Here is a 21,555-nt window from a genome sequence, read left to right on the forward strand (position 1 = left end):
ATTAAAACATATGCCTTGTAACTTCAGAACTATTTATATTTGGCATGAAATCAGATGCAGTAGCAAAAAAACAAAATCACTGTAGCCTCCTTAACCCTCTACGCATAAATTTTCTTTTTTATTATAGGTCCCATTGAATATCTAAATACATGGGTCTCCCTCCTCCCCGGTGCTTTAGAATTATCACTGGACAAATATGATTCCATGTACATCCCTTTGCTATTTGTAATATTTATCATTACTATTCTAGCTTGTATCAGACTTGTACATGCACTACAGCTGCAAGCCAATCAGACTTTATTTTCACGGTATGGCTCCTGCCTGGCTTAAACTGTGGCTCCCGTTTAGTAAAGAGCTTGATACAGGTCTAAATCAGCAGGACCATTTTCCAATGTTAGACATTTAAATAACTAGTGAGGAGATGCCTTTTAGGGATCAAAATCAGCCTTCTCTAACTGGTCTAGTCTCGGAGTCTCACACCAATGTTATTGACCCCTTTGAAATAGCCTTGCAAACTATTCAGTGCATTAAATCACTGATGTAGCAGGTCAAAAAGGTCCACCACCAAATCCTCAGGACAACGAGACACGGACAATAAATGTGAGAGAAAATGTCAGAGACACCCGTTTTATGAGAAGGAATTTAAAGAAAGGAGAGTGAGGTGCAGAATCCTGCTCTTTAAACCTGCAAGTCAAAGTCAGGCAAGTTCTGATGAAACCTCATGGACCCGAAATGTAAACTATTTCTCTCTTCTTTTGTTGCCTGATCTGTAGAAAATGTTTTCAAAAATTTCTGTTTTTACTTTTGGCAATCTGAAATATTTTTATTTTGCTTTAAAGTTTACAAAGCGTTCAAGAGATCTAATGGACCCCTTAAGCATTTTGAAAAGTAGGTTTGACACAATTGGCTTTGAGATGGATTTGTTGTGTGCAGCCAAACAGTACAAGACCACTTTCACCAGGGAATCTCGCCCATCTTTGCTTTAGAATCAGGTCAGGCACCCCCACCGTTGATAGTTGAAGCATTGTTAAGGTGAAGTCAAACAAAAAATAGGAAAAAGAACAGAAATTATCAGACAAGGTAACTCTGCTGCGAAGTACCATTGAGAGTAAAAGTGTACAACAGCGCAGCAGGACTGAGATAGAGAATCACCATTAAATTTGCCTCAACTTTTCATGGTAAAATATTTTTATGTTTTGAAGTATTCAGGATTGTTCTATGGGGTTCAAAATGTCTCTGGTGATATGGGTGGTAATTGGCACTGGGGCATCAGCACATCACCATTGGCTTGGATGAAGGAAGAGAGTGTTGCATTTCCAAATTGGAAGATGACACCAAATTAGGAAGCGTAGTAAACTGCAAGGACTGTAAGAATGTAACAAATAGACACGGGCAGGACAATGGCACATGGAGTTCAAATCTGAGGAAGCATGTAATTTTCCTCCTGAATGTTCATTCACTTGTGAACAAGACTCTTGCCATCCATAAGCTTAGTTAGGTCAACTGCATTGACTTCATGGAAACTTGGCTGAGGGCTGATGCCACCTTTTCTCGAAATAAAGCCTCCCCCACCCAGCTATATCTTCTACCATCTGCCCCATCCAGAGTGATGCAGTGGCAATATTGTTCTCATCACCAAATCACACCTTTGTTTATGCACCACCCTCCCACACGCCCCAACTCTCTCGGTGATTCCAACTTAACCTATAATGTGTCCTCTCCTCCGAATTCACTACCCTCTAATCTTTCTTTAATACTCCAGCCTATGTTCACATTCCCTCTGTTGGCCTTGTCATCTCACCCGGCCTCACTATTCCCATTGTTGCAATCATAGATAAACCAATCTCAGTTCAATTTCTTTCATTACTCTTCACCCACAACCCCCTTCTAAACTTATCTGTCTGTGTCTGCCTCGGGAGAGAAGCCTCTAGCAATCTGCTTACAATTACACTTTGGCCCTCCATTCACTACAATATTGAGTAGCTACCATTCTACGCAACTACACTCTCACCTCCCACTGTGATGTCCCAGTTCGTATTAAAACCATTATTCTCTCACCCTGGCTGGTATCATTCTGGTTATAGTCCTCTGCTTCCAAAATCCAAGGGATGCATGCTTGAACATACATGGTAGACAACTAGTTTAGCCATTCAATGCCAGATCTGGTTAGACCACATAAAGGAAAAACTGCTCACTATTCCAGGATCATTCTGCAAATGTAAAGACAACCTTTTCTCTTCTGCAAACTGCCTTCATAAATCCCCCTCCTCCAACTTCAACGACAAGCACAAGGGCTCATGGACGTCAACAAGATTGAGATCTTCTGCTCAGTTGCCTCTCACCTCCCTCTGCTCACCAGCACATCTTGGATGAGCAGAAATTTCCATTTCCTCCAACTATATCTTGGGAAAGGGCAAATCCACTGTCTTTGCTCTCTGCCATAAATGCCATTCATGAGCCCGAACCACTGAATCCATCCTTCTCCTTCGTAACAGTCGGAGGTTGAACCAGGCTGATCATAACCTTGATCTCATATCTGACACAAGATGAGCTTCTGACCACATATCTGCAACATTACTGAGAATGCCTGTCAAACCTCATAACATGGCCTGACTCTGCTCCTGTCGCAGCTTATCTGCTGCTGAAACCTTCATCCATGCCTTTGCAATCCCTGGACTTGACTATTCCAATGCACTCCTGGCTGGCCTCTCACGTTTATAAAAGATATCCTTCTGCAGGAGTTCTTCTAAAAAGATTTCCAGCAAGTATCTGTAATGCACATCAAATGCTGAAAGAATGGGAAAAAAAAAAAAAAAAAAATGAACTGTAATCTTTCTATCAGTTCTGCTCACTCCAATATCTAGGGGGCTCCCATAGATGAACTCTCCTTAAAAATATTATACAACACAATATGTACTTGGACAAGGAAATACAAAAAGAAAAACGATGCATTTAACTAGAATTCCATAAAGCAGGTATAATTATATTAAGGTCCGCTAAATTAGAATGGATAGGAATGAATGACAGTGTGTTTATATCAAACATGTATTTACTGTTCAAATCAGACACAAATTAGCCAAGATAATATCACAACCTTTTTGAAGCATCAGAAATTTCAAAGCGTTGTTTCATCCTACAACATCCTATGCATAGTTCGAGAAAAGCGCTGATAAGATCACAGAAAACTTTAGATCATAATTTAATCTTGTCCCAACAACACAAGCTTATCAAGTTTTCCCTGCACATGCATTTTACTATTTAACTCGTCAACCTCCTGCAGCCAGGTACGTGGGTGAGGGCCAGAGCGTGCAAGTCAAAGAGGGTTAGAGAGAGGCAAATCAGTTGACAAAGACTGTGAAGGCTGCAGATCAGCGATAAAGGAGGGAGAGGCTGGTTGGTGTGTTGGGGTAACAGAGGCCAGGGACAGTGTAGAGTGGCAAGATCTGCAGGGAAGGGGGAGGGAAAGAAAGGGAGGCATCGTGTGATGGTGGTAAGAGAGGTCAGAGGCTAGGAGAGAGAGTTGGGGAGAGATAGGAGATGAGAAGCTGGGGGTGTTGGGGAAGGGAGGGTGGATGGAGGACAGCAGGTGAGAGGGGAATGGAGATAGGGAGGTTGAAGAGGACATGCAAGGCAAGCGAGTCACCCTTCTGTAGAAAATGCACTGCTACAGCACCACCTCTTGGCCAATATTAATTACTGCAGTTGTCAACATGTTTCATTTCAGTTGATTGACAGGCATGTAACATAATGGTGGCATAAGGTGTCAACCACAGCACCACCTATGGGTACAATACTATATGATGTTGAGATAATTCAGTTTTAATATAAAACAGAAAGGGCATACTGAAAAAAACTTATATATACACATGAGTTTTCATTACATTTTAAAAATGTAAGTGCAAATATGCGTCAGCTCCATTGCTCAGTTCAGCTGGCAGCATTTTCACCTCAGTCAGACAGCTGTGGGTTGAATCTGCATCCCAGGACACAAGTGCAAAAGTCAAATCTGACCCTCACAGTCCGGGTGCCATCTTTCGGATAAAATGTCAGATTGAATGGTATTGTCCAGGGCTTTAACCTCGAGTCCTGGCCAATATTTATTCCTCAATTAGCATAGTGATAAAGACAACTTCTCTGTTCATTATCGCATTGCTATTTGGGGGAGCTTGCTGTATGCACATTGTTGCCGCATTTATTACATGACACCAGTGGCTACACTTTGAAAGTACTTCACTAGCAGTAAAGCACTTTCAGATACACAGAGAAGCAAACTGCGCAGCAGCGAGGCATCAACTCCACAAACACATCATGATAAAAGACAAGACAAAACAATGCCAAAAGCAAACAGCAGGTCCTTCAGTAACCTAAAAGTCAAAGGATGGGTTAACTTTTCACATTCGTCCTTTGTAGGGACTATGATAGCAAGACAAAGGAGTTACTTTCTAAGACTAAGCAAAACAAGCATTGGCGGTGGCATCAAGAATATTTCAAAAGCACTGATTTGCTAACAATTACAAAAAGATCGCTAAAGATAAGAGCCTGTAAACAGCCCATGTTATTGTTAGCATTCTTTTTATTTTCATCAGACTTCCATCATTGTTTTTTTATATTTTATCTTGTGATAGAACAAAAATAGTGGCTAAAATTATTGTTAACATCAAGCCTATATCTCAAAAGCACATTCGGAGTTGTTTGCCTTTATCAGTTACAGAGTGTGCTCTTTACTGTTATGAAAGTAAGGTTTTTGAAATGAGAAAAGTTAGGAATGTCACCAGAAGGAGAATACGAATCAGCATAATGAATCTGTCAGTGACTGCTGTATGGGGCAGTTTCACTTTCCTCGGAAAGGTCATTCTGTACAGGTAAGGTACCTCAAATCCAGCTACTGAAAAACTGGACAGTGTCCACAAATCGGACATTTGTTTTGTGTGCACCGAGTAGCTTTGCAAACATTGCCCTCAACCGACCCAGAGAGCAGAAATATTACATGCATCTCCTATTCACTGAATTAAGAGGCTCTGATTTTACCCCCCGTACCCACCTCCCCCCCAAAAAACTGGCACGTTCCAAAATCCGACATGGACTCAAAAGTCCCGAGTTTGCCAGATTTGAGATACTGTACCTACAAATGACATAGTTTGTCAGTTTGACATCGACCTATCTACACATTGGATATTGGACAGGTAATTTTATACTTCCGATATAGGAAGCACATACAGTGGAGTATTTCAAACACAATATCTTTAGGATATCCTTAAACGGTACACATCATTTAAGCATAAATGGATGAATTGGCAACACGGCTTCACAGCGCCAGGGTCCCAGGTTCGATTCCCGCTTGGGTCACTTGTCATGTGAGAGTACCTTTAAGAATGGGATGTTTAAGCAATGTACCTTTAAGAAATGCAGTGATGTCAGAGTGTCGGTGAAGCTGGGCTTCAGCTTGGCCATTTTGAAGTTTTTAATTTCAGTTTGAGGAGAAAGCTGGGAGTGTCTGTGTGTTTTGCTGAGAGCTGCAGGAAGAAAACACAGAACTGGTCTGTTGAGGTCTGCAAATCCAAAGACTATAAATATCTTGAATGTAACCTCATGTCTGTTTTTGAAGGTGAAGTCTTTTGGATGTTTAAAAGAACAGTTTGAAGGATTATTGTAGTCTTTTGGGGTTATTTTTGAAGTAATGGGTGTTAAGATATTCAATGTTTGTTTTTTAAAGGTTAAATTGAGTTCATAGAATCATTGTTTTGTTTTAAAAACCACATGTCCATAATTGTAATACCACACTTGGGGAACAAGAATGTGTTTCAAAAGCAACAATCCATTAAAGGGGGCGATTGGTTGGACTCCATGATACATTTTGGGGTTCTGAAAACAACCTCTCCCACAACAATTGGGGGCTCGAGGGGGATAAAAGTCTATCTATTGGATTGGCGTTTGTGAACTTAAAGACAGTGAAGGATTGTTGCTTTTCTGGTGTGGTATTTTAGTTTAAGTGGGGAGAGTGTTGTGGACAATGGCTCTTTTAGAGGCTCGGAAGTTTTTGGGGGTGGAGGCGGTCACACGCAGTACCTTACGGACAGAGACTAAAAGCAGACTGTTAGATTTGGCAAAAACATTGCAGTTAACATTACCTGACAAAATGCAAAAAGATGAGATAATTATGGCGGTGGTTAAGAATTCAAAGTTGCCTGAGATACCGTTCGACTCATTGGAAATGGCAAAAATTCAGTTGCAAATTAAACAAATGGAACATGATAAAGAGTTAAAGTGGCTTGAATACGAAAGAGAGAGCGGAAAAAGAGAAAGAGAGAGAGAGGAAAAAGAAAAGGAGAGAGAAAAAAGGAGAAAAGAAAGAATAGCCCAAGCAGAACAAAAAGAAAAAGGGGCGATACAGATCAGGGAAAAAGGTAAAGAGAGGGAGTTTGAACTTCAGAAAATGGCCATGAAACATGACAGTCAGTTCAAATTGGCAGCTAGTGAAGTTTTCATTTCATAGAATTTACAGTGCAGAAGGAGGCCATTCGACCCATCGAGTCTGCACCGGCTCTTGGAAAGAGCACCCTACCCAAGGTCCACACCTCCAACCTATTCCCATAACCCAGTAACCCCACCCAACATTAAGGGCAATTTTGGACACTAAGGGCAATTTATCATGGCCAATCCACCTAACCTGCACATCTTTGGACTGTGGGAGGAAACCGGAGCACCCGGAGGAAACCCACACACACACGGGGAGGATGTGCAGACTCCACACAGTCAGTGACCCAAGCCGGGAATCAAACCTGGGACCCTGGAGCTGTGAAGCAATTGTGCTATCCACAATGCTACTGTGCTGCCCTTTGAATCACTACTGGAGGAGGTATCTGGAACGTATGAGGAGGTGAAGAAATCCATCTCAAGTGCATATGAGCTAGTGCCTGAAGTTAAAGGTTTAGACATTTAAGGAAAGAATTTGGTCAAACATACATTGCGTTTGAAAGGCTCAAATAGAGTAATTTTGATAGGTGGATAAGGGCTTTGAAAATGGACCAAACGCATGAACCTCTCAGAGAAATTATACTTTTGGAGGAGTTTAAAAATTCATTTCCTTATGTAGTGAGAACTCATGTGGAAGAACAGAGGGTTAAAACTGTGAGATTAGCAGAAATGGCAGATGATTATGAATTAGTTCATAAATCAAAGACTGGTTTCCGACATCAGTTTCAGCCGGTGAGGGATAGAAACTGGGAACATGAGAAATACTCAAGTGGTAAAGATAAAGGTGATCTGAGAGGAGACAATAAAGAGAGTGTACCTCAGATTAAAAAAGAAATAAGGAGGGTGGAAAAGAAATGAAAAGTTTCAAATGTTTTCACTGTAATAAACTAGGCTATGTAAAGTCACAGTATTGGTCGTTGAAGAAAAGCACTGGGATGGCTGATGTGGTAAAACAGGATAAGACAGTGGGGTTTGTTAAAGTGGTAAAGGAAAGCCCAAGGGAAGCGAAGGAGGTGCAAATGATTGTACAGCCTGTTCAAGAAGTAATTGTTAGGAAGGTGCCAGATGTCTTTAAAGAATTTACTTGTGTGGGTAAAGTTTACTCATGTGTATCAGGAGGAGCAGATAAAGAAGTCAAAATTTTAAGAGATACAGGGGCGAGTCAATCTGGAATGGTAAGAGATGACGAATTATGTAGTTTGGGAAGAATGTTGCCAGAAGTGGTGGTGATATGTGGAATTCAGGGTGAGAGGAGTAGCGTTCCATTATATAAGGTAAGGTTGGAAAGTCCAGTGAAGAGTGGTGAAGTGGTAGTAGGAGTAATACATAAACTATCTTGTCCAGGAATACAGTTTATCTTGGGTAATGATATAGCTGGATCGCAGGTGGGAGTGATGCCTACTGTGGTTGATAAGTCAGTGGAAAATCAGACAACTGAAGTGTTGAAGGACGAATATCCTTTGATTTTTCCGGATTGTGTAGTCACAAGGTCGGAAAGTCACAGGTTAAGACAAGAGGAGAAATCAAAGAGTGAAGATGAAGTAGAAGTGCAATTATCAGAAATGATTTTTGATCAGATGGTTGAAAAAGAACAAGAATAGGTGGAGGATGAGGTGGATATTTTTAGTTCAGGAAAATTGGTGGAGTTACAACAGAAAGATGTAGAAATAAAACGGATGTATCAGAAAGCATATACGGAAGAGGAATCTGAGAGTATGCCAGAGTGTTATTACCGTAAAAGTGATGTCTTGATGAGAAAATGGAGACCTGTACATATGCAGGCGGATGAAAAGTGGGCAGAAGTTCATCAAGTAGTATTGCCGGTAGGGTATAGAAAGGAGGTGTTGCGAGTTGCATATGAGGTATCAGTGGGAAGTCATTTGGGAATAAGGAAAACTCAAGCTAAAATCCAGAAACATTTTTATGAGCCTGGACTACATAAAGATGTAGTTAAATTTTGTCAATTATGTCACACATGTCAAGTGATAGGGAAACCTCAAGCAGTGATAAAACCAGCACCCTTAATACCCATTCCAGCATTTGAGGAACTTTTTACCAGGGTCCTAATTGATTGCGTAGGACTGCTTCCTAAAACCAAAAGTGGGAATCAATATCTTTTGACTATAATGGATGTGTCTACTAGGTTTCCAGAGGCCATTCCAGTACATAATATTACAGCTAAAAGGATTGTGGAGGAGTTACTTAAATTATTTACTAGATATGGACTACCCACAGAAATTCAATCGGATCAAGGATCAAATTTTACTTCAAAGTTATTCAAAGAAGTTATGGATAGCTTACGAATAAAACAATTTAAATCAACTGCGTACCATCCAGAATACCAGGGAGTGTTAGAAAGGTGGCATCAGACATTAAAGACAATGTTGAGGGCATATTGTCAAGGTTATCCATGGATTGGGATAAAGGAATCCCATTCGTATTGTTTGCAATTAGGGATGCACCTAATGAGTCTACCAAATTTAGTCCTTTTGAACTAATTTTTGGTCATGAGGTAAGAGGACCACTTAAATTGATTAAGAAATAATTGGTGGGTGAGAAATCGGAAATTACACTATTGGATTATGTGTCAAATTTTAGGGAACAATTAAATAGAGCGGGTGAATTGGCTAGACAACATTTAAAAGTTGCACAAAATGTGATGAAACGGGTAGCAGACAAGAAATCCAAAGTTCGTAGTTTTGCCAGTGGGGATAAAGTTTTAGTATTGTTACCAGTGGTAGGTGAGCCTTTAAAAACTAGGTTTTGTGGACCGTATCAGATTGAAAGGAAATTAAGTGAGATGAATTATGTGGTAAAACACAAGATAGAAGGAAGACTCACCGAGTGTGTCATGTGAATATGCTTAAAAGGTACTTTGAAAGGGAAGGAGAGAAAAAGGTTTTAATGATTCTAACTCAAAGTGACGAACCAAATCCAGATGACTGTGAATTTGACATACCTCAAATTAAATTGGAAAATGAGGATGTTGTTAAAAATTGGGATGAATTGTTAAGTTACCTTTCAGAGGAAAAACTAACTGACCTGAAAGAGTTATTGATATCACATGGGCAAGTTTGTAGAGATAAATTGGGAAGTACATGATGGCTATACATGTAGATGTGGGAAATGCTGTTCCAATCAAACAACATCCATATAGATTTAACCCGTTAAAATTGGCACAGGTTAACAAAGAGAATGAAAGTATGCTTAAAAATGGCATAATTGAAGTGGGTTGCAGCCAATGGAGCTCACCCATAGTGATGGTACCTAAACCAGACGTACCCAACGGTTGTGTGTGGACTATAGAAAGGTGAATGCAGTTAAAAGAACGGATTCTTACCCTATCCCACGTTTGAAGGATTGCATTGAGAAAGTGGGACAATCTGCTTTTATTTCCGACTTCCAGACATGGAAAGAACATTTAAAACATCGTATGGAGTTCTTCGATCGACTTCAGACGGCGGGTTTGATGATGAACCTAGCCGAAAGTGAATTTGGAGAAGCCCGAATCACTTTCCTTGAGGAGTTTCCGATACCCTCAAGACGAAGGGAAATATTGCGATCTCTTAGCATGAGTGAATTTGATCGAACCTTTGTACAAAAAATGTGTGGTGTGGTTGGTCCACTGATGGACTTGAAGAAACGAAAAAAATGTCAATGGACAGGGGACTTTCAACAGGCATTTGACTGCCTGAAATCTGTGATAACCAATGTGCATGTGTTGGAGATTTCCAGAGGACTCTGTGATAGATTGAACTAAAGTATCTGACTTTAAAGAGAGATGCTGAGGCGTAGAGCAATGGATGGATTTCGGTTGGAGGGAGATGAATGAAGAAAAAAAAAAACTATATTATTATACCTGTTTGCGTGTGTTGTTTTTTTGAACCGGTAAAGTGTTTTTACTGTGTGCATTTCTTAATTGATTGTGCAAAGGTGAAAAATGAAACCATCTTGAAGTTGATGGTTTATTTTTATTTCTTGGGGGGAGGAGGTGTCATGTGGGAGTACCTTTAAGAATGGGATGTTTAAGCAATGTACCTTTAAGAAATGCAGTGATGTCAGAGTGTCGGTGAAGCTGGGCTTCAGCTTGGCCATTTTGAAGTTTTTAATTTCAGTTTGAGGAGAAAGCTGGGAGTGTCTGTGTGTTTTGCTGAGAGCTGCAGGAAGAAAACACAGAACTGGTCTGTTGATGTCTGCAAATCCAAAGACTATAAATATCTTGAATGTAACCTCATGTCTGTTTTTGAAGGTGAAGTCTTTTGGATGTTTAAAAGAACAGTTTGAAGGATTATTTAGTGTTGTAGTCTTTTGAGGTTATCTTTGAAGTAATGGGTGTTAAGATTTTCAATGTTTGTTTTTTAAAGGTTAAATTGAGTTCATAGAATAAATGTTGTTTTGTTTAAAAACGTGTCCATAATTGTAATACCACTACTGGGGGACATGCCGTGTGCTTCAAAAGCAACAATCCATTAAAGGGAGAGGTTGGTTGGACTCCATGATACATTTTGGGGTTCTGAAAATACCTCTCCCAGAACACACTGTCTGTGCGGAGTCTGTACGTTCTCCCAGTGTCTGCGTGGGTTTCCTCCGGGTGCTCCGGTTTCCTCCCACAGTCCAAAGATGTGCAGGTTAGGTGGATTGGTCATGCGAAATTGCCCTTAGGTTTGATGGGGTTGCTGGGTTATGGGGATAGGGTGGAGGTGTGGGCTTAAGTAGGGTGCTCTTTCCAAGAGCCGGTGTGGACTCAATGGACCGAATGGCCTCCTTCTGCACTGTAAAATCTATGATTCTGTGATACACACCACATAGGAGGTATTCTACAAAATGGCCACTAGCTTGAGTCAATTTGCTCTTAAAAAATATTTGTAACACATTTTAGGGCCATAAAAAGGCCATTATATCTAACAATTCTTCAGTGATTATCCTACCTTTTTTCACTTTTTTATCATTTGGTGAAAAAGTTACACCAAGCTTCGCACCTTCAAGTCCATAATTTATTCTTTGGTTAATGTAATCTCTCTTTAGTCTAGTTTTTGCTGCAACTAAACACTGTGCTACCAATGCAAATTTAGATTAATACAGATTTGTAACTCCTTTCTTTCTTGATCAGTACACTCTATAGCTTGTTTGGCATATATGTTCTCTTGGTTCCTTGCTTCTGTACTTAATACAGAGATCCTCCAAGAAGAAAGTGGAATTGAAGCCGCAATCAGATCAGTGTTGATCTAATTGAATGGCGGCAGAGTCGGCACCAATTAGCCTATTCCTACTGATATTTATGTTCCAATGGTAACATTTATCTACAATTAATTTAACCCGTCACTGCATGACCAAGATATTCTGAATTTCCTTGCACTGTTCCTCATATGTTTGCACAAAATTTAAAAAAGCAGCGGGTACTGGGAATCTGAAATAAAAGCAGTCAGTCAGGCAGTATCCATGGAGCGAGAAAGAAAGTTAATGATTTAGACTGATAATCTGACAAAAAGCCTTGTCATGAAATAATGACTTGGTGTTCCTTTACGGATGCTGCGCGACTATTTCCAGCACTTATTATTAGGTGTTGGCCTTCACGTATTATGTCAACTGCAGATTTGGAAGATTTTTATTACAATTTTGAACTCTTTCCCCCCCCCCCCCAATAAAATAAAGTAAATTCTTAAGTTCCAAGATTTACTCCCACAGTACCTTATTCTCAACCTGAAATATTCCAACATGCCCATCTTTCTACTTTCTGTATTGAAACCAATTTTATATCTAGCAACAAACTTTGTTTCCCAACTCTTGATTCCTTTCCAGAGCAATTAATCTGGAAACACTCAAAGCCTTTTGCAAAATTCAAGCATAGGTCAACCATATCAATAATATCGTCAAAAGAAAATCACTACTAGTTCAAGTAAAAATGTTCATTCATTCATGAAGCCTTACTGAACATCTTTTAACAATATGTTCTTCCAGGTTTTAAGCCATTTACATTTCCAAATATTTTGCTCAAGCATGTTGGTTTATGGTTTCCACTTGTGTCCCTTCACCCTTTTAACACAGTGGAACTAATTTTGTTACCCTCATCTGGAATTTCTCCTTAATTTAGCAAACTGACAATGGCTGCCAGTTCTTTCAGTTGCCTGAACCTGATTTTTAGGGTCCAATTGTAACTTCAAAAAAAAAAAAGCTCGGTTAGATATGGGGGGTATATAATGCAAAATATCTGAAACAGGGGCCCAACCCACTTCAAACCCACCGACCGCCAGTTTTAGCAGATGTGCGACAAGTCATTATATATTATAACGGTCATTTAAATATCAAAGTGAGGTAATCAGGCTTCCTTTTAGCAATCACTTGATTTTTAACACATGTTGGCTTTGATTCTTTGGCGTTATGAGATCGAGCAGGTGCAAGAAGGGATGAATCCGTGATGTCAATGCCTTTATAGCACTGCTTGTGGGCCAGAGAAGAGTACGAGTGTTTCCCCCAGGGCCAACAGACCCCAGTGACCACCACACTTCGTCCACCCACTGCCTGTTCCACCGCTAGGCTATCATCACATCGCCGGCCCCACCCGCTCATCCTTGCAATCTTCAACATGCACCCAATAAGTTCATCTGATATCCTTGGTTGTGGCTTTCTGTGAGAGGTTACTTGCCCAACTGTCTTTTACCTTCCAACATGGTAGAAAACCAGTAGAGAGAAGTTTAAAAACTGCAGGATATTTAGGAAATCCTTTCTTCCAGTTGCCTGCCCACACAATAGCTCTCACAACACAGAACATGCTTCTCGACTAAAATCCAGAATATAAACTTTTATAATCAAACGCTTCAATAGTCGCATGGATCGGGTTTTAACACTGACAGTGTCAGGAAACCTCTGGGGGTCTGAAATCGGTTTATAGTATTGGATCCTAAGATGACAAGGATAGCAACCTCGGGAAGTGAAATCGGAGGGTGGAGAATCTTTAGAGACAGAACGACCGTCACCAAAATGGAGCATATACCAGTATCTGAATGAGGGAGTAAATAGGAACAATAGAGGCAGAAAAACTGACAAGGTAAACTGAGAAGAAACATTCAGGGCAGCACCATAGAACAGGTGATCACCTAAGTGAAACGTATGTCGGATAAAGACAGAGGGTAGGATTCTCCCACTGGGATCGCAAATCGCGAAGCAATTCAGTATTCCTTACCATGCAAATTTACGCATGGCAAGGAATACGAGGGATTGCCGAGGGAATCCCGCTATCGGGCCGCCCGATAGCAAAGTCCCGTGGCTGGTTACCCCACCTCCCCCAACTGCATCACAAAGCCCTACCACACTGGATTTTCTGGGTACGCCCTCTTCCCAAGTGCTCCTTCATGCTTGAGGGATTTTGAAGTGCTGAGCTGGAAATTTACATCCACTTAACTCTCTTAGATGCGATTGATGTTTGTAAACATTATGGTTAAAGTACTTAGAGCTAACATGATGAATGAAGCAAGGCTCCAAGCTGTTTTGTGGAAGCTTTCAATCACAGCCAACTATGAGAAATGAACGAATGGCATGTAGCTAGAGGCTCCGAGGGGTTTCAACACAGGTCACAGCTATTAGGGTGGCATGGTGGCACAGTAGTTAGCACTGCTGCCTCGCAGCGCCAAGGACCCGGGTTCAATTCCAGCCTTGGATCACTGAGTGTCTGGAGTTTGCACTTTCTCCCCGTGTCTGCCGGGGTTTCTTCCAGTGCTCTGGTTTCCTCCCACAGTCTAAAGATGTGCAGGTTAGGTGGATTGGCCATGATCATAAGAACGTAAGAACTAGGAGCAGGAGCAGGCCATCTGGCTCCTCGAGCCTGCTCCGCCATTCAATGAGATCATGGCTGATCTTTTGTTGACTCAGCTCCACTTTCCGGCCCGAACACCATAACCCTTAATCCCTTTATTCTTCAAAAAACTATCTATCTTTATCTTAAAAACATTTAATGGGGACTTCCGGGTGCAGCGATGACCAGCTAAGTCGCACGTTTCGGCACCTCTCGTTGAAACGGACTTTTGGGCTCTTATTAAGAGCCCCAACGGCAATTTTTAACGGCCAAAATCATTGTGCGGTGAAATAGGAGGGAATCCCCCCGTATAAATATGGATAAAGGAGAGGATAGCGGCCGGATTGCAGTGGATCCACTGGAGCAGCGGCAAGGAAGGGAAGCTCGAAGCAAGATGGCATTGGAAGGTGGCTGTTCGGTCTGGGGCCCGGAGCAACAAGAGTTCCTGCGGCGCTGTGTGGAAGAGCTGAAGAAGGTGGTGTTGGCCCCGATGCTACAGGCGATTGAAGGGCTAAAGGAGGCGCAGAGGACCCAGGAGTTGGAGCTTCGGGTCGTGAAGGCAAAGGCCGCGGAGAATGAGGATGAAATACAGGGCCTGGTGGTAAAGACAGAGATGCACGAGGCACAGCACAAGAGGTGTGTGGAGTTGTTGGAAGCCCTGGAGAATAACTCGAGGAGGAAGAATTTAAGAGTCTTGGGTCTTCCCGAAGGCATAGAGGGGGTGGACGTTGGGGCATATGTGAGCACGATGCTTCACTCGCTAATGGGATCGGAGGCCCCGACGGGCCCTTTGGAGGTGGAGGGAGCTTACCGAGTTCTGGCGCGAAGACCAAAGGCAGGAGAAATACCTCGAGCCATAGTGGGGAGGTTTCACCGCTACAATGACAGAGAGATGGTTCTAAGATGGGCGAAGAAAACTCGGAGCTGCAGGTGGGAGAACGCGGTAATCCGCGTGTACCAGGATTGGAGTGCGGAGGTGGCGAGAAGGAGGGCAAGTTTCAACCGGGTCAAGGCGGTGCTCCACAAAAAGGTTAAATTTGGAATGTTGCAGCCGGCGAGACTGTGGGTCACACACCAAGGGAAGCATCACTACTTTGAGACGGCAGAAGAGGCGTGGACATTCATTGTGCACGAGAAGCTGGAATAGTCTGGCGAGAGACAAAGCTTCTGTAATAAAGTGGTGGGGTAATTATGTGGGACGAGGAAGGGGAGGGGGGGAATTATTTCAATTTTGTAACTTTTCTCTTTTCCCCTCGTGGGGGAGGAAGTATGGGGAACTGTGGGCGCCGGTGGGAAGGAAAGGGGAAGGAGAAGGGAACTGCGCCATCAGGGGCGGGGCCGAGTGGGAAACGCGGGCTTTGTTCCCGCGCTATGGTAATTGTGGCGGGAACGGGGACGCAGGAAGGAGGGGGCCTCGCACAATGAGGGGCCGAGGACAAACGGGGGAAGCAGAGGTCAGCCAGAGTTTGCTGACTTCTGAGAGCAACATGGGGGGGGTGCAACTACGCTAGAAAGGGATCTAGCGGAGGGGAGTTAACTGGGTTGCTGCTGCTAAGGGGAAGGGGGAGCTGTTATGGGGCGGGGTGGTCGGGACGGGAGAGCACCGTCGGTGGGATATACGGGTACGTGGGAACCGGGTGAGGAGCTGGGTTAAAAAAGGGGATGGCTAGTCGACATGGGGGGGGGGGGTAAAGAGCCCCCCAACCCGGCTGATCACGTGGAACGTGAGAGGCTGAATGGGCCGATTAAAAGGGCACGGGTACTCGCACACCTAAAGAACTTAAAGGCAGATGTGGTCATGTTGCAGGAGACGCTCTTGAAACTGGCAGATCAGGTCAGACTACGCAAAGGATGGGTGGGGCAGGTGTTCCATTCGGGCTTAGATGCGAAGAATAGGGGGGTGGCTATCTTAGTGGGGAAACGGGTACAGTTTGAGGCAAAGATCATAGTGGCGGACAGTGGGGGAAGATATGTGATGGTGAGTGGCAGATTGCAAGGGGAGGCAGTGGTTCTGGTGGACGTATACGCCCCGAACTGGGATGATGCAAACTTCATGAAGCGCATGCTGGGGCGTATCCCGGACCTGGAGGCGGGAAAGCTGGTAATGGGGGGAGACTTCAATACGGTGCTTGATCCAGGGCGGGACCGGTCTAGGTCTAAGACTGGGAGGAGGCCGGCAGCGGACATCATGGAGCAGATGGGAGGAGTAGACACCTGGAGATTTATTAGGCCTATGAGTAAGGAGTTTTCATTTTTCTCCCATGTCCACAAGGTGTATTCACGGATAGACTTTTTTGTCCTGGGAAGGCACTGATTCCGAAGGTGACAGGGACGGAGTACATGGCCATAGCCATTTCGGACCACGCTCCACATTAGGTAGATCTGGAGATAGGAGAGGAAAAGGAGCAGCACCCACTCTGGAGATTGGATATGGGGTTGTTGGCGGATGAGGGGGTATGTCTAAGGGTGAGGGGGTGTATCAAAAGGTACCTGGAGCTTAATGATAATGGAGAGGTCCAGGTGGGAGTGGTCTGGGAGGCGCTGAAGGCGGTGGTCAGAGGGGAACTGATATCCATAAGGGCCCATAAAGGGAAGCAAGAGAGCAAAGAAAGGGAGCGACTGTTGAGAGAACTTTTGAGGGTGGACAGGCAATATGCAGAGGCTCCGGAGGAGGGACTGTACAGGGAAAAACAAAGGCTACATATGGAATTTGACCTGCTGACCACGGGCAAGGCAGAAGCACAGTGGAGGAGGGCACAGGGAGTACAATATGAGTATGGAGAAGGCGAGCCGGTTACTGGCCCAACAACTGAGGAAGAGGGGAGCGGCGAGGGAGATAGGTGGGGTGAGGGATGAGGAAGGTGAGATGGAACGGGGAACGGAGTGGGTGAATGGGGTGTTTAAGGCATTCTACGAGAGGCTGTATAAGGCTCAGCCCCCGGAAGGGAAGGAGGAAATGATGCATTTCCTAGATCGGCTGGAACTCCCGGAGGTGGAGGAGCAGGAGAGGGTGGGACTGGGAGCACGGATTGAGGTGGAGGAGGTGGTAAGGGGGATTGGGAGCATGCAGGCAGGGAAGGCCCCGGGACCGGATGGATTTCCAGTGGAATTTTATAGGAAATACATGGACCTACTGGCCCCGCTTTTGACGAGAACCTTCAATGAGGCCAGGAAAAGGGGGAAGTTACCCCCGACTATGTCGGAGGCGACGATATCGTTACTCTTAAAGAAGGAAAAAGACCCGCTGCAGTGCGGGTCCTACAGGCCTATTTCCCTCCTGAACGTGGATGCTAAGCTCCTGGCCAAGGTGATGGTGACAAGGATAGAGGATTGTGTCCCGGGGGTGGTCCACGAGGATCAAACTGGGTTCGTTAAGGGGAGACAGCTGAACACGAATATACAGAGGCTGCTAGGGGTGATGATGATGCCCCCGCCGGAGGGGGATGCGGAGATAGTGGTGGCGATGGACGCTGAGAAAGCATTTGACAGAGTGGAGTGGGACTGCTTATGGGAAGTGTTGACGAGATTTGGTTTTGGAGAGGGGTTTATTGGATGGGTACAGCTGCTATATAGGGCCCCGGGGGCAAGTGTGATCACGAACAGGCAGAGGTCCGACTACTTCCGTCTTTATAGAGGGACAAGACAGGGGTGTCCCCTGTCCCCGTTACTGTTTGCATTGGCAATTGAGCCGCTGGCCATAGCACTGAGGGGCTCTAGGAAGTGGAGGGGAGTACTCAGGGGAGGAGAAGAACACCGGGTATCATTATATGCAGATGATTTATTGCTGTATGTAGTGGACCCAGTGGAGGGGATGCCGGAGATAATGCGGACACTCAGGGAGTTTGGGGAATTTTCGGGGTACAAATTGAATATGGGGAAGAGTGAGTTGTTCGTGGTGCATCCGGGGGAACAGAGCAGGGGAATAGATGAGTTACCGCTGAGGAGGGTAATAAGAGATTTCCGGTACTTAGGGATCCAGATAGCCAGGAGCTGGGGAACCCTACATAGGCTTAATTTAACACGATTGGTGGAACAGATGGAGGAGGATTTTAAGAGATGGGACATGGTGTCCCTGTCACTGGTGGGTAGGGTGCAGGCGGTCAAAATGGTAGTCCTCCCGAGATTTCTTTTTGTGTTCCAGTGCCTCCCAGTGATGGTTACGAGGGCTTTTTTCAAAAAAATTGAGAAGAGTGTTATGAGCTTTGTGTGGGCTGGGAAGACCCCGAGAGTGAGGAGGGGTTTTTTGCAGCGTAGCAGGGATAGGGGGGGACTGGCACTGCCGAGCTTAAGTGATTATTATTGGGCCGCCAATATCGCAATGGTGTGTAAGTGGATGGGAGAAGGGGAGGGAGCGGCGTGGAAGAGACTGGAAATGGCGTCCTGTAAAGGAACCAGCCTACAAGCATTGGCGACGGCGCCGTTCTCCCCGAAGAAATACACCGCAAGTCCAGTGGTGGTGGCAACGCTGAAAATCTGGGGGCAGTGGAGACGGCATAAGGGAATGACGGGAGCCTCGGTGCGGTCCCCGATAAGGAATAATCATAGGTTTGTCCCGGGGAGAATAGATGGGGGATTTAGAACATGGCAGAGAGCAGGGATTGTGCAACTGAGGGATCTGTTCCTAGACGGGACATTTGCGAGTCTGGGAGCGCTGACGGAACAATACGGGTTGCCCCAGGGGAATGCATTTCGGTATATGCAATGGAGGGCTTTTGCGAGGCAACAGGTGAGGGAATTTCCGCAGCTCCCGACGCAGGAGATTCAGGATATAGTGATTTCGGGGACATGGGTGGGGGATGGTAGGGTGTCCGATATATACAGGGAACTGAGAGACGAGGGGGAGATCATGGTGGATGAGCTGAAGGGAAAATGGGAAGAAGAGCTGGGGGAAGAGATCGAAGAGGGGCTGTGGGCAGATGCCCTACGCAGGGTAAACTCTTCGTCCTCGTGTGCCAGGCTTAGCCTGATACAATTCAAGGTCTTGTACAGGGCGCACATGACCGGAGCAAGGCTCAGTAAAGTTTTCGGGGTAGAGGATAGGTGCGGGAGATGCGCGAGAAGCCCAACGAACCACACCCACATGTTTTGGTCATGCTCGGCACTGCATGGGTTCTGGGTGGGGGTGGCAAATGTGCTTTCGAAGGTGGTGGGGGTCCGGGTCGAGCCAAGCTGGGGGTTGGCTATATTCGGGGTTGCGGAAGAGCCGGGAGTGTAGGAGGCGAGAGAGGCTGATGTTTTGGCCTTTGCGTCCCTAGTATCCCGGTGAAGGATATTGTTAATGTGGAAGGAAGCTAAACCCCCGGGCGTGGAGGCCTGGATAAACGACATGGCAGGGTTTATAAAACTGGAACGGATAAAGTTTGCACTAAGAGGTTCGGCTCAAGGGTTCACCAGGTGGTGGCAACCGTTCATTGACTATCTCGCAGAACGATAAAGGAACTGGGAAAGTAGCAGCAGCAACCCAGTGGGGGGGGGGGGGGGGGGCTCGGGTGGGTCCTCAGGGGTGTTTTTGTATGAATATTTTTACTTGGATATGTATATTGGCTTGTTTGACTTTATTATTTGGGAGAGTTAATATTTTGTTATGGCAGTTGCCATTTAGTTTATATATTATTTATTTATTTGTTAAAAAACGGTCACTATTATTTATATTGTTTCATTGTTGTAAAAAGGGAAAATTTTTTGTACTGTTTTGTTTGGCCGAAAAAATTTGAATAAAATATATATTTTTAAAAAACATTTAATGAAGGAGCCTCAATTGCTTCACTGGGCAAGGAATTCCATCGATTCACAACCCTTTGGGTGAAGAAGTTCCTCCTAAGATCAGTCCTAAATCTACTTCCCCTTATTTTGAGGCTATGCCTCTAGTTCTGCCAGTGGAAACAACCCGCCCGCATCTATCCTATCCATTCCCTTCATAATTTTATGTTTCTATAAGATCCCCCTGCATCCTTCTAAATTCCAACGAGTATAGTCCCAGTTTACTCAACCTCTCCTCGTAATCCAACCATTCAGCTCTGGGATTAACCTAGTGAATCTCCTCTGCACACCCTCCAGCGCCAGTACGTCCTTTCTCAGGTAAGGAGACCAAATCTGAACACAATACTCTAGGTGTGGCCTCACTAACACCTTATACAATTGCAGCATAACCTCCCTAGTCTTGAACTCCATCCCTCTCGCAATGAAGGACAAAACTCCATTTGCCTTCTTAATCACCTGTTGCACCTATAAACCAACTTTTTGCAACTCATGCACTCGCACACCCAGGTCTCCCTGCACAGCAGCATGTTTTAATATTTTATCATTTAAATAATAATCCCTTTTGCTGTTATTCCTACCAGAATGGATAATCTCTCATTTGTCAACATTGTATTCCATCTGCCAGACCCTAGCCCATTCACTTAACCTATCCAAATCCCTCTGCATACTTCCGGTATCCTCTGCACTTTTTGTTTTACCACTCACCTTAGTGTCGTCTGCAAACTTGAATACATTGCACTTGGTCCCCAACTCCAAATCATCTATGTAAATTGTGAACAATTGTGGGTCCAACACTGATCCCTGAGGCTACTGATTGCCAACCAGAGAAACACCCATTAATCCTCACTCTTTGCTTTCTTTTAATTAACCAATCCTCTATCTATGTACTACTTTACCCTTAATGCCATGCATCTTTATCTTATGCAGCAACCTTTTGTGTGGCACCCTGTCAAAAGCTTTCTGGAAATCCAGATATACCACATCCATTGGCTCCCTGTTATCTACCGCACTGGTAATGTCCTCATAAAATTCCACTAAATTAGTTAGGCACGACCTGCCCTTTATGAACCCATGCTGCGTCTGCCCAATGGGACAATTTCCACCCAGATGCCTCGCTATTTCTTCCTTGATGATAAATTCCAGCATCTTCCCTACTACCGATGTCAAGCTAACTGGCCTATAATTACCCGCTTTCTGCCTACCTCCTTTATTAAACAATGGTGTCACGTTTGCTAATTTCCAGAGGAAAGACATGACCTATGGTATCACAGTTGAGCTTGAAATTTTATGACAGGATGGGAGAAAATTGAAGGGATTGGGCTGGGTCTCATAAATTTTAGAATACTAGCTTAAGTTGAATTAATTTGATTTTGTAAATGATTTTCACAAGAGGCCAGCCAGTTAAATCAGGAAGCTAAAAGTACTAGTCCTTGACAAAACACAGAAACGAAGAGTACGCCATTCAGTTCCTCAAGCCTGTTCTGTCAGTCAGTTACATAAGGGCTGACTTACACTTTAATTCCATTCATTTG

At 44.1% G+C, this 21,555-nt stretch overlaps 1 protein-coding gene across 4 annotated transcripts in view; it reads right to left on the reverse strand.

The window, feature by feature from the left end:
- Window positions 1–21,555, reverse strand: part of fbxo9 (F-box protein 9) — a 122,568-nt gene that overhangs the window by 46,458 nt on the left and 54,555 nt on the right. The window lies entirely within an intron of this gene.

The sequence above is a fragment of the Scyliorhinus torazame genome, chromosome 4 (genome assembly GCF_047496885.1).
Source record: "Scyliorhinus torazame isolate Kashiwa2021f chromosome 4, sScyTor2.1, whole genome shotgun sequence".
In the NCBI taxonomy this organism is placed as follows: Eukaryota; Metazoa; Chordata; class Chondrichthyes; order Carcharhiniformes; family Scyliorhinidae; genus Scyliorhinus; species Scyliorhinus torazame.